This window comes from Megalops cyprinoides, chromosome 6 (assembly GCF_013368585.1).
Source record: "Megalops cyprinoides isolate fMegCyp1 chromosome 6, fMegCyp1.pri, whole genome shotgun sequence".
NCBI lineage: Eukaryota > Metazoa > Chordata > Actinopteri > Elopiformes > Megalopidae > Megalops > Megalops cyprinoides.
Genome location: NC_050588.1, coordinates 13,302,268 through 13,312,500, shown reverse-complemented (window position 1 = coordinate 13,312,500; position 10,233 = coordinate 13,302,268). Strand labels below are relative to the sequence as shown.

The 10,233-nt window shown below is 44.7% G+C and overlaps 1 protein-coding gene across 7 annotated transcripts in view; it reads left to right on the top strand.

Moving 5' to 3' along the window:
• atp2b4 (ATPase plasma membrane Ca2+ transporting 4) overlaps positions 1-10,233 on the top strand; it is a 79,166-nt gene that overhangs the window by 21,452 nt on the left and 47,481 nt on the right. The window lies entirely within an intron of this gene.

The following is a 10,233-nucleotide window of genomic DNA, read 5'->3' as shown; positions in this document are numbered from 1 at the left end:
CACGACTGAGATGAAGTTGCCAGGAACTGGAAGCACGCGTTAGGCCCCCTGCGCCACGACTGTCATGTCCGACACCACGTTGGCCCCTCTGACGGATGGCCCTGTCCAAATGCTGGACGCATCAGCCCAGACCGCCTGCGCTCCCGCGCGCGACTGCCACGTCGGCAGAAAGCCCATCCCACAGCCGATAATCTGTGGAGGTGAAGTTTACGGCAGGTGCCTGCTTGCTAATGATCCCCAACATTAGTCTGGCGACCCCTTACGCGCTGCAGTCACAGCCGCAGACAGCGCAGGTCCTCTTGCAGGCGAGTCGTCAGATTTCCCAGAAGACCCTGTTCTCTGTCAGTCAGGCCTGTTTGTTCCATTCCCTGCCAGGAACTCCAGGGGGAGCGGGCTCAGTTTCTGTTTTGACTACAAGCCTGAGGAGAAAAATGGATATGATCTCCGTGTTTGGCTTTATCAGAAAATTGATTAACTTTGTCTGAAAACTGAGTGGTTTTTGAAGGGCTCAAAACCCATGCGCCGCGTTAGAGAAAATGCATGTATTGAGGTTTTCAGAGGTCATTTTTTTCCCCTGTTGGAATAAAATAACATCTTTAACTTTTAGCCCTTTATTCATATGTTAGGCAGAAGCTGGAGCCGCAGTGTTTTGATTAAACATTAGTGGTGAAGTCAACACACATATACGGATGCGCGCGGTGTTGGAAGCACAGTTAGCCGTTTTCGAACCGGAGCCACTTATCTGTGATTAACCTTCTCCCCACACTTGTCTCCCATTTTGGTTTCTCTTTCACGGGCTCCTGCACTTCCTTTAACAAGCGAGCACGACCACAAGGCCTGACAAACGAGGGGTACCTCCTCCCAGTGCCCAGGGGTCAGCCAGCAACAGGCAATAAATGAGACGGCGCTCTAAAAAGTGAGCGCATCGAGCAGCATCAAACCTGTCATTGGCTAAGGGATGCCCACCCCCCACCCCGCCGCCAGTGCCTTCAGCATAGCTGCCTCTACGTCAGCAGGCGTTGTTTTTCATGTGTATGTTTTTGTGCCCGCAGCGTGATAACGTGCACTATCAATGCTTTCATAATGGTCTTCTTAATTGCGTTGGTTGCAGCCCTCATGTTTATACAGCGATTTGGAACATTGCTCCTTGACGGTTATGTCCGTGTAGTGGAGCTGCAGTGAATTTAGAGTGTGCCTGCACAGAGTGCAGTGCCCCCTCCCTCCATCTCTCCTCAGCCCATCCTCCGCCCTCATTCCACCCTGCTGTCCCTCCCTCTCTTTCTTCCCCTTTTTTCCCCTCCTGCCTTACTTCTGTTTCTCTCTTTCCCTTTTTTTCCACTTTCTGTTTATCTTGCGATATGCCCTCTCTATCTCGCGATACCTCTTTTTCCTCTCTCTTTTCCTCTTTCTCTTTTACCTCTCTCCCTCTCAACTTCTGTGGTGTTTTTTTTTTCCTCTTCTTCCCTGTCTCTCTCTCAGTTTCTCTTTCCCCCTCTCTCATTCTTTTCCTCTCTCTCTCCCTCCCTCCCTCCCTCTTTTTCGCCCTGGTTGCAGCTGGGGATTTCCTCCTGCACACTCTGGCCATGTGACTGCAGATTGGGTGTGGTCTTATGCATTCCAAGCTTCTCCTTTGGAGCCTCTGACAGAGGGAGGAGGCGAGTCACAGGCCCTCACTTGTTTGCATTCTGATACAAATCGGGGTGTAATACAGATGTCTTTTGAAAACACAGGCAACCCCTCACTATTATTTTTACCTACATGTTGTGTGCTTTCAGGACAAAGCACATGTGCACATTGGTGATGTTTTTTTTTTTCCTCCGTCATTCATTCATTTGTTCAAGTTTGATTATCTTGTCTGACCTTGAACAGAGGGCATTTTGATTTTCATTGTGTTGGCTCACAGTAAGCACACGTATCTTATACCAGAAAATAAGAATATTAATACCCCCTTTCATTGTATTTCTATCTACGCTTGTTTTTTGTGTTCTGTAAGCATAAAGAATGTTATTAATTTCACCTTGGTAATTGGGGAGGAGACAGCCTCCTTGAAATTGTCTGCAGTAGCCGTTACAGGAAGAAGAATAGTATCACTATTGCAGCTTGTGCGTTCATGGTATGAACACAGCTGAAGCCAGAGCTAGTGTACAGCGGTGTCTAATTTTGACATGTTGCTGGATTGATTTCTTATAGATGCCGGAATGCGTGATTGACTAGTGGCTGATGTGCAGGGTAACCAGGCGTGTCGGCTCAGCCTGTCTGCATTGAGGGGCTGTTTGGTGCAGTGTGGGGGCTGTGCCGGAGTGAGGAGAGGGGAACGCATAGAGAGAGAGAGAGAGGGAGAAGGAGAGGGAGAGGGAGAGGGAGGGAGAGAGAGAGAGAGAGAGAGCGAGAGAGAGAGCGAGAGAAGACTCTGCATTCTCCACTTTAGTATGCAGGGCAGGTGTGGCTGCAGAGCCAGGCCGACTGCAGCCCTGTAATGTGTCAGCGTTCCGCTCCCAGCTGCCCCATTACACGCCAGAGCGCCGTCGCCCCCGTCTCTGCCTCAGCCCCCACCACCGCCTCCCTTTGCTCTGTCATTTCTTCTCATTTTTTTAAGCAGTTCACTATTTTTTGCCCACTTCGCCCATTTACCCGTGCTGGGAGCATCGGTCCTCCGCTTTTTCCTCCTGTTCCTTTTTTATGTTTGTCATCTGTTTTGCCTCCAGCCCTCAGCTCAGTTTTCCCTCCCCCTGTCAGATCCCCCGACCAGTGATGAATGAAAAGCAGAAGGGGGTGGGGGGCGGCTGTGGGGGTGATGCTGAGAAGGGAGGGGGTTGCGGGGTTGCTGGAGATGAATGGGCTTTCAGCTTGTCAAGCATCGAGCCGTGGATCGGTGGGCTGAGAGACTAGTTAGGCAATATTGATCAGCGCCTGCCGGAGCGCTCCTGCTTCACACTCTCTGATGCGCAGCCTCCAGAGGCTTTTAAAAAATCAAATCGACATCACGCGCCCACTCTATTACTGGGCAACTGTTGCACCTCTGCATTAAAAATGAAAGCATGAAAGCCGTGCACCAGTTGCTTGCATGGCTATGTTGCCCCCCTCCCCAACCCCCTTCTCCATTTGACATGGAGATTGTTAAGGTTTTTTTTATAGCTATAGGGAACAATTAGACTAATTCCAGTTTTCCTCCACTGGGACCTTTGATAATAAACTCTTCACAGCTTTGAGCTGCTGCAAAAAATAAGGCTTTTTAACAGAGTTATTTTCCACAATCGCTCGTCATTGGAGGTTTTCTCCCTCTGTGGGCCTATTCTTACCTGGTTTGAACTGCCAGCTATAGATGCCTTACAGGGTAATTTATTAGCTGCACAATCGAGCGGGCCGCCATTAATTACCGAGAGTGCGCCTGGCTCTTTGATTCTGCCTGAGGCGGTGATAAACCGGACTATGCCGGGCTGGATTTTGTGTTTTGCCCAGCCAATGTGCCTAATTTTTTTAAAGGGGAACTTTTGATAAATATGACGCTGATAACTATATCACTGATGAATCAGAGCTTGATTTGTTGTTTGTTATTAAAGCATTTGGTGTTCTCACTTCTATCTTTGGTCATGTCTTGCTTCATGAGCTGCATTCCAAAAGCAGCGCATGACCTTGAGGTGTCTGAGATACCCAGAGACAGTACTGACCTGGGATCTGTGCAGATCCACTGATTCTCACATTATGTGTATGGGCTGCAGGAGGCACAGAGCATGAGATGAAGAATCCAGATATCTTAAAGATCAGGGACTCTGCACAACCTTGTGTCTTGGTGACATGGATTAATTCTCCATCCCTGATATTTACAGTTCACCTTCCAAACTGCAGGGGGTGCTCCTCCAGTTTCATGTAGCTGTCTTTAGAGACGGGGGAAAAGCATATGCTGTGTGTGAAATGGCAGAGTAGAGCTGCCCTGTTGTAAAACAAACGCTAGAAACTGTTTGCTTTTGCCAGCCAAGAAGAATTGATTTTGGCACGGATGCATTAGCTGGTTTTCATTTTTTTAAAAATCAGGGCAGCAAGTTTTCCATCTTGTTGCAGCATGCCTGCTGTCAGAAGCAGCGTGGTTTTTTTCAGGGTGTGTAATTCGCCTCGGCCAGCTTTCGAGGAACCCCCTCCCCGCCTCTCCTTCCGTCAAGGTTGTGTCTCCTGGCAGGTCTGCATTTCGTAACGTCCTGCCCTGGGTCGAGGCCGACGTGTGGTCCTCAGTCTTACGCAGGCAGACCAACAGGGAGGACCCGGGAGCGAGAGGCAACAGATGGAATCCTCGCCTCCATCTGCCGCCTGGATTTGAGCTCGAACACGTTAATCTCAGACTAGCGCTCTCCTCTGACACACTGATACTGAATCTTGTGCATTGCAAGTGGCTCTTTCGGTGGTGTCAGTGCAGCCCAGTCCAGCGCAATGCAGAGACCCTCACTTAGAGCCTTGTGATGGAGCTTGTGCACATCCCATACAATCCACAGCGGTCCGCTAGTAGTAAAAGTGGATCCGTTTCCCGCAAAATATGGCTCACTGAAACCTCCTCTGTCGTTTCAGAGGGTGAGGTCTGGAGTCTCTCAGAAGAACATGAAAAAAGGACAGGCGCTAATTGAGCTTGGTGCCTCTGTAGATTTTTTGTGCATGGGTGACAGGTCTGAACGTGGAGGAGTCTTGCTGGGCAGAGGGGGTCAGAGAATGAGTGGTCCAGATTAATGGGGGCTCTAATTAGAGATGTCAAATGGCAGAGCCATTCCTTCCCCTAGGCTGCTGCTCTGGGGTCATGCTCAATTCACTGCTCTTGGTTTATCAGCCCTTGGTGTAACTAAGAGACTCAGAGTGTTGTAAAACTGGCTGGTCCCAAGGTGGGAAAAGGAGGGACATATATCTTTCAGATTATCTCCTTGTCTTTTCGTCTGAATTTGACAAAGGACCATGCTATTCTAATGGAAAAAAAGCTCCTGTGACTTGACAGAGATGTGACTCCCTCAGCAAGTAGCTGATCAGTTTTTACTTTGAAATCGGTCTTTCAGTCTGGATTTCCCAGTACTTAACACCGATCCATAAGGCACAAAGCTTGAGTCTTGACTGCTTGAGAAAACTGTGAAATTTCAGTCAGTGCCTTCAGCATTACACTTATTTGTTTTTATGCAGTTAGCATTCTGCACACTGACAACACACAAGCAGAATAAATTAATAAATACATGGCATTAACTCAGCATCTTCTGTTATAAAAAGGTAAATGATCATAGTAGTTTAAAGACTGGGAAAGGTTAAAACAGCAACCTTTGGTGTTGTCTAAAAAAGTGATTTTTTTCCCCTTCATAAAATTGTGTAGTTCTGCTTCCAAAACATGTATATCATTATTCTGCTATTACAAATGAGCTCTGGTTCCACAAAAGCAGTTCGTCTGCTGCTTTGGTTTTGATGCGTGTAGGAGAGAGTTGGGGGTGAGGTATCGCTTACGGCACAATGAACCTGCCATTGCTGTTAGCAAGCACGCGCATGTGGGAGTGTGACAATGTGCATGTGCGGGCGTCTGCGCGTGTGTGATGGTGAGCATGAGGATTCCCTAACAGTGCAGCAACGGCGGAGCGTTTGGAGCACTGGAGCCCAGCGCTGATGGCTGTTCCCCAGTCCTCACTGATTGCCCTCCTCCTCATGACGGTGCCAGCACCCTGTGATCAAATCAAGTCTGTGACAAGAGTGAGCCCGTGACCCAGCCCTGATCTCTGGGAACCCTAACTGCAGAGGAGTTGGATTTCTGAGCCCACTGGGCACTGATCCTCTTGCTACTGCTGTGCAGTTGGGCTTTGAAGGGCCAGGATCTGGCTGCGGGGTGTAGCTGGACCCTGTGGCTAGAGCTCTTGCCACCAAAGGTGCATAATGTCACAGGCTGGTTACTAGTGTAGCTTACGCGAGCACTGCAGTTGTTTTTCATCTGACTCGGGACCCACAACCATAACCTTAAGCCTAGGTGGATTTGTTTTGCCCTCCTCTCCATGATCTTTATGTGGTCTGAACAGAGTGAGAATGTTCACGTAAACTGTATGAACATGAGATCCTCCTTATGGTGTTAGCTGAGTCTCCTGCCTGCAGGCAGATGCACTTGTTGGGAAGCTCACAGTCTGAAGTGTTGCAAAACAGTACGCCATCAAACTTAACGTGTACTGGATAAGGATAATGTCCATGGTCAGTGGTCACGTTAACCGAGAATCTTTTGTGCGGTCTTTTGAGTCTGAAACACTTCAGACCATGCTGAGCCCTTGTGATCACCGTCTATTCGTGGTTTGTTTTTAGTCTGGTCAAATCAGAGGAAATGTGTGCAATCAGAGTTGGCCGTGTTCTTTTTTTTTCAGATTTCCAAGGGAACTTTGTAAACAAAACAGAGTTGTTGATTTCCTCCTATAATGAGCGAGGTCCTACCTCTCTGCAGGGGGTGGATTACAGTGTGGAGGACAAGGCCTGCTCCTGCAAACCCTGCTGGCTCTATCTCTGTTTTTTTTTCCTGGCTTTCCATTAAGAGAACCACTGCACCGGGAAGTTCCTGTGGCCACCTGCCTCATGTTTTTTATAGAGCCCTTACTGCTGGAGGTAAAACCGTCAGCGGAGAGGGAACCCCCTAAATCATCTTTCACTTTCGATTTCTGCAAAGGATCGAGTTTCTCATGCCTCATGCTCCCTCTGCTCCATATTTATACGCTGCACTTGATGCTGTATTTATTTACAGCGTTTTAAAATTTCTGTGTCAGTATTTTTCATTCAGTCAAATGTCAACAAATATGTATTGCTTTGCATGCATAAATTGCAGAAGGAGTTAGACTACAGAATCACATAGCTATATACAAGACATACAGGAAAAAAAAGGTTTTTGTGCTATAATTCCTGTAGGGCAAACCTGGTGAACAGCAAAGTTTGTAAATGGATTTTTTTTTTACACAGATGGACAGCAAGTTGCCTGACTGAGGGATTTTAAAGCTCGTGGCCAAAATGAAACTTTTTGGAGCCATTATAATTTTTGGATTTCCTTTTATCCCTCTCCAGTGTCCCACAAGCAAGCAATGACATTTCAAAAGTCAATATGACTTGTTTGGAAACACTGTTTCCAATGCCTGTGTGGCATTTACGCAATTTGACATTTACACACATTCATTACATTAAGCTAACGTAAGTGTAAAACCCACAATCCTGCCTTTCCTTGGCCTACATACAAGGGTTGGCTTATCCCAGAGATGAGCAGTAGAGCATGTGGAGGAGTAGAGTTACAGCTGGGCTCACAGCAGAGAAACGACTTTATGTTATTCTCCATCCAGACACTCATTATTATTATGTCCTTTATGCAGATCACTCGAAAAGATCTACACCGTTTATTTTTCATTTATTTTTACGTAATAATGATACTTTAAATCTACAATCCAAAATGCAAGAAATCTATTTCAATATATATTTCCAAAAATAAGCTATATATTAGAGAATACATTGACTGTTGCCACTTTACATGCATATATTTTACAATAAATTGTAAGAGATGTATATACACGCCTATTGTGCATGTAACATATAATGTGTACAATACAAACTGTATATAATATATTTTATGATGTCCATCATGAAATTATATATTTGAAAGAGGCAACAATTTATATGTTTTGTGATGTCCATTGTATGCTCTGATATGTTTCATATATTCCTACTGTGCGGGGAGTTTATATTTAGTTCATATTTATTTTGGGGACATATCATATGTCCCCAAAATAGCTGCAGTATTTGTTAATTTGTTTATCTTCATTTCTTGTTAGGTTTGAATAAGAATCCATTTTCCAATGTACTGTAATTACAACAGCCCGATCTCATACCATCAGTTTCATTCAAACAGACTAATTGTTGAATTGTTTCATTGTTCATTGTCTGCGTATGTGTGTGCCAACCATGGGTTAATGAGCCACACCTGCTTAATTAAAGGCAGATTAAATACAGGTGTGTGCCCCCTTCTTCTTCTCCTTCCAGCTGATTGTGTATTCAGGCTGGTTCCTTTTGTGTGTTTTTTGAACATTTGTTCTTTTTGTTATTTTTTGTGAGACATGTCAGCCAGCTTCTCCACAGAGTTCACCCTTCTAAACACATGATTGTCATAATGTCTCAACTACAGTTGTAGTTGCTCAACTACAATAGTCCTTTCTCATCGGGGGTTACAACCCAGAATCAGAACACTGTTTATGAGGCTTCAGTCAGTGGGGAGTTGGAGTTTAAGGGAATCATCATTTTGAGGCAACCCTAAAGTCCTCAAATACACACATCAAAGGCTGTGTACAACAACAATGTCAACATTGTCCACACAGCTAATTGGCTGGCACCACTAACCTAGCCTCAGGTGCTAGCAAAGATATATGCAAACTAACAGTCGCCAGCCAATGAGCAAATACTGCTGTAGGTCTTTAACCTGACTGGAGACACTTATCAGTAGAGGAGCTTTGTGGCTCAGTCCTTCCTTAGCTTGTTATAGCTATCTGTAATGTTTCACCTGACATTCAAGTCTGCGTCTTCCTCGTAACAGAGCTACTTGTTTCCAGACGCTAATACGTAGGAGGAGACAGTGAACAAGTGAGAGGTGCGTGCCAGTGACGGGAAAATTAGAAAACAGATTTGGACCAATTAAATGCACTTCAATCCTTCAATAATCACGACAGAGGGAGAGTGATTGTGAAACATTATACAACTAACAAATCATATTACATCAGATCTGTTGGTGAGGGACCACAGCTTTATTAAAGTAGGGAAAAGCATTGCATTTACACTGTATTGCAAGTGTTTGTGAAAAATGACATTTTTACAGTTTGGGTTGAAGCTCACCCAAAGGCCTGCACGGTCTTCTATGTGGCCAGGAGGTGTCTTTCCACCCGTGGTAGCTGCAACAGTATCTGAGACAACACTGGAACTCTATGTGGACAGGAATCAAGCAGGCTGACTGAAAGACTTCACCCATTGTTTTGTTAAACATACATCAATGGTTGACCTCCATTTTGTGCATTTGGAGCCACAGAAAATCTAGTTCAGCTGGATACGTAAGCCCTCCCAGCCCTCCCAGAAGTACTTCTATCTGCAGCTGGCGTGGCCAGTGTTAGCTCAAGCTGAGACTGTGTCCAGCCACTCCGTCTTTTTTTGGACCGGATCATTTGTGCTAATGCAGTATTACCCATTACGTTTTTGTTGCAGATGGTAACTGGATAAACCAAGAACATAGCCGCTCTTTTTTTTCTAGACGCGGGGTGTTTCTAGACGAGACAGCCAAGTGTGACGCCCAACTGAGCTCTCAAAAGAATTGGGTATTGCAGGCTGATGACCCAAGCCTCTGACTTTAGTTATGGATTTGTAATCTGACACCGCACAAGTCAAAAGCTTAACTCTGATGATTCTCAGTTCTGTTCTCTTTGTCTCTGTTTTCTTTCAACAAAGAGGGCTTTTTTGTGATATATATAGAAACAAGAGAAACTGGAAAGTGGGTGAATGTATACTTATAAAACTTGCGATTTTGCATGCTTTAGTTTTTTTTTTGGACTGATTCACATTACCTTGGTGGTGGAGCAATATAATCTGCTAAGGAGAAAATGTATGGTTTCTGCATGTTGCATCTGATGCCTCCCTTTAATCCATCATCTGAACATAAAATTAGACTAAATTACAGTTGTTTTCCATTTAAAAGGAAAAAATCAAAAGCAATGGATATGCACCGAGAATAATCAGATGTAGTCAAGAAACGTGATGCTGGTTGTTCATCATGACTGTGTGGGAATTCTCCATGTTGGTATACAATACACCATATGTAGTGTGCAAACCCCTTTGTTGTCTCTGCGGTATACGAAACATTGTGTTCTCATTTATCTTTATTTGCCTAAAGCTTGTAAAAAAGGTTTGTGTCAGTGCCAGCCAACAAGTAAATCTAAGGAATATGTACTGTAATACAGAATATGTTAAATATGAAGCATGCAGTGAATCTGATATTTTTATCTTATCTTGCAAATTCATGTATATATTATAAAATCAATTTAACAGTGAGTGTGCATTTATGATATATTCTGCAATACATGCATGCAGTTGCATATAAAGGTGACAATAATAGATGTTTTAGAACACATATAATAGATACATGATAGATCAAATATCATTTTGATATCAAATTGATATTTCCTATTACAGAAATGTATTATGTACAACCTTTCATTTTAATTTTTAGGAAGG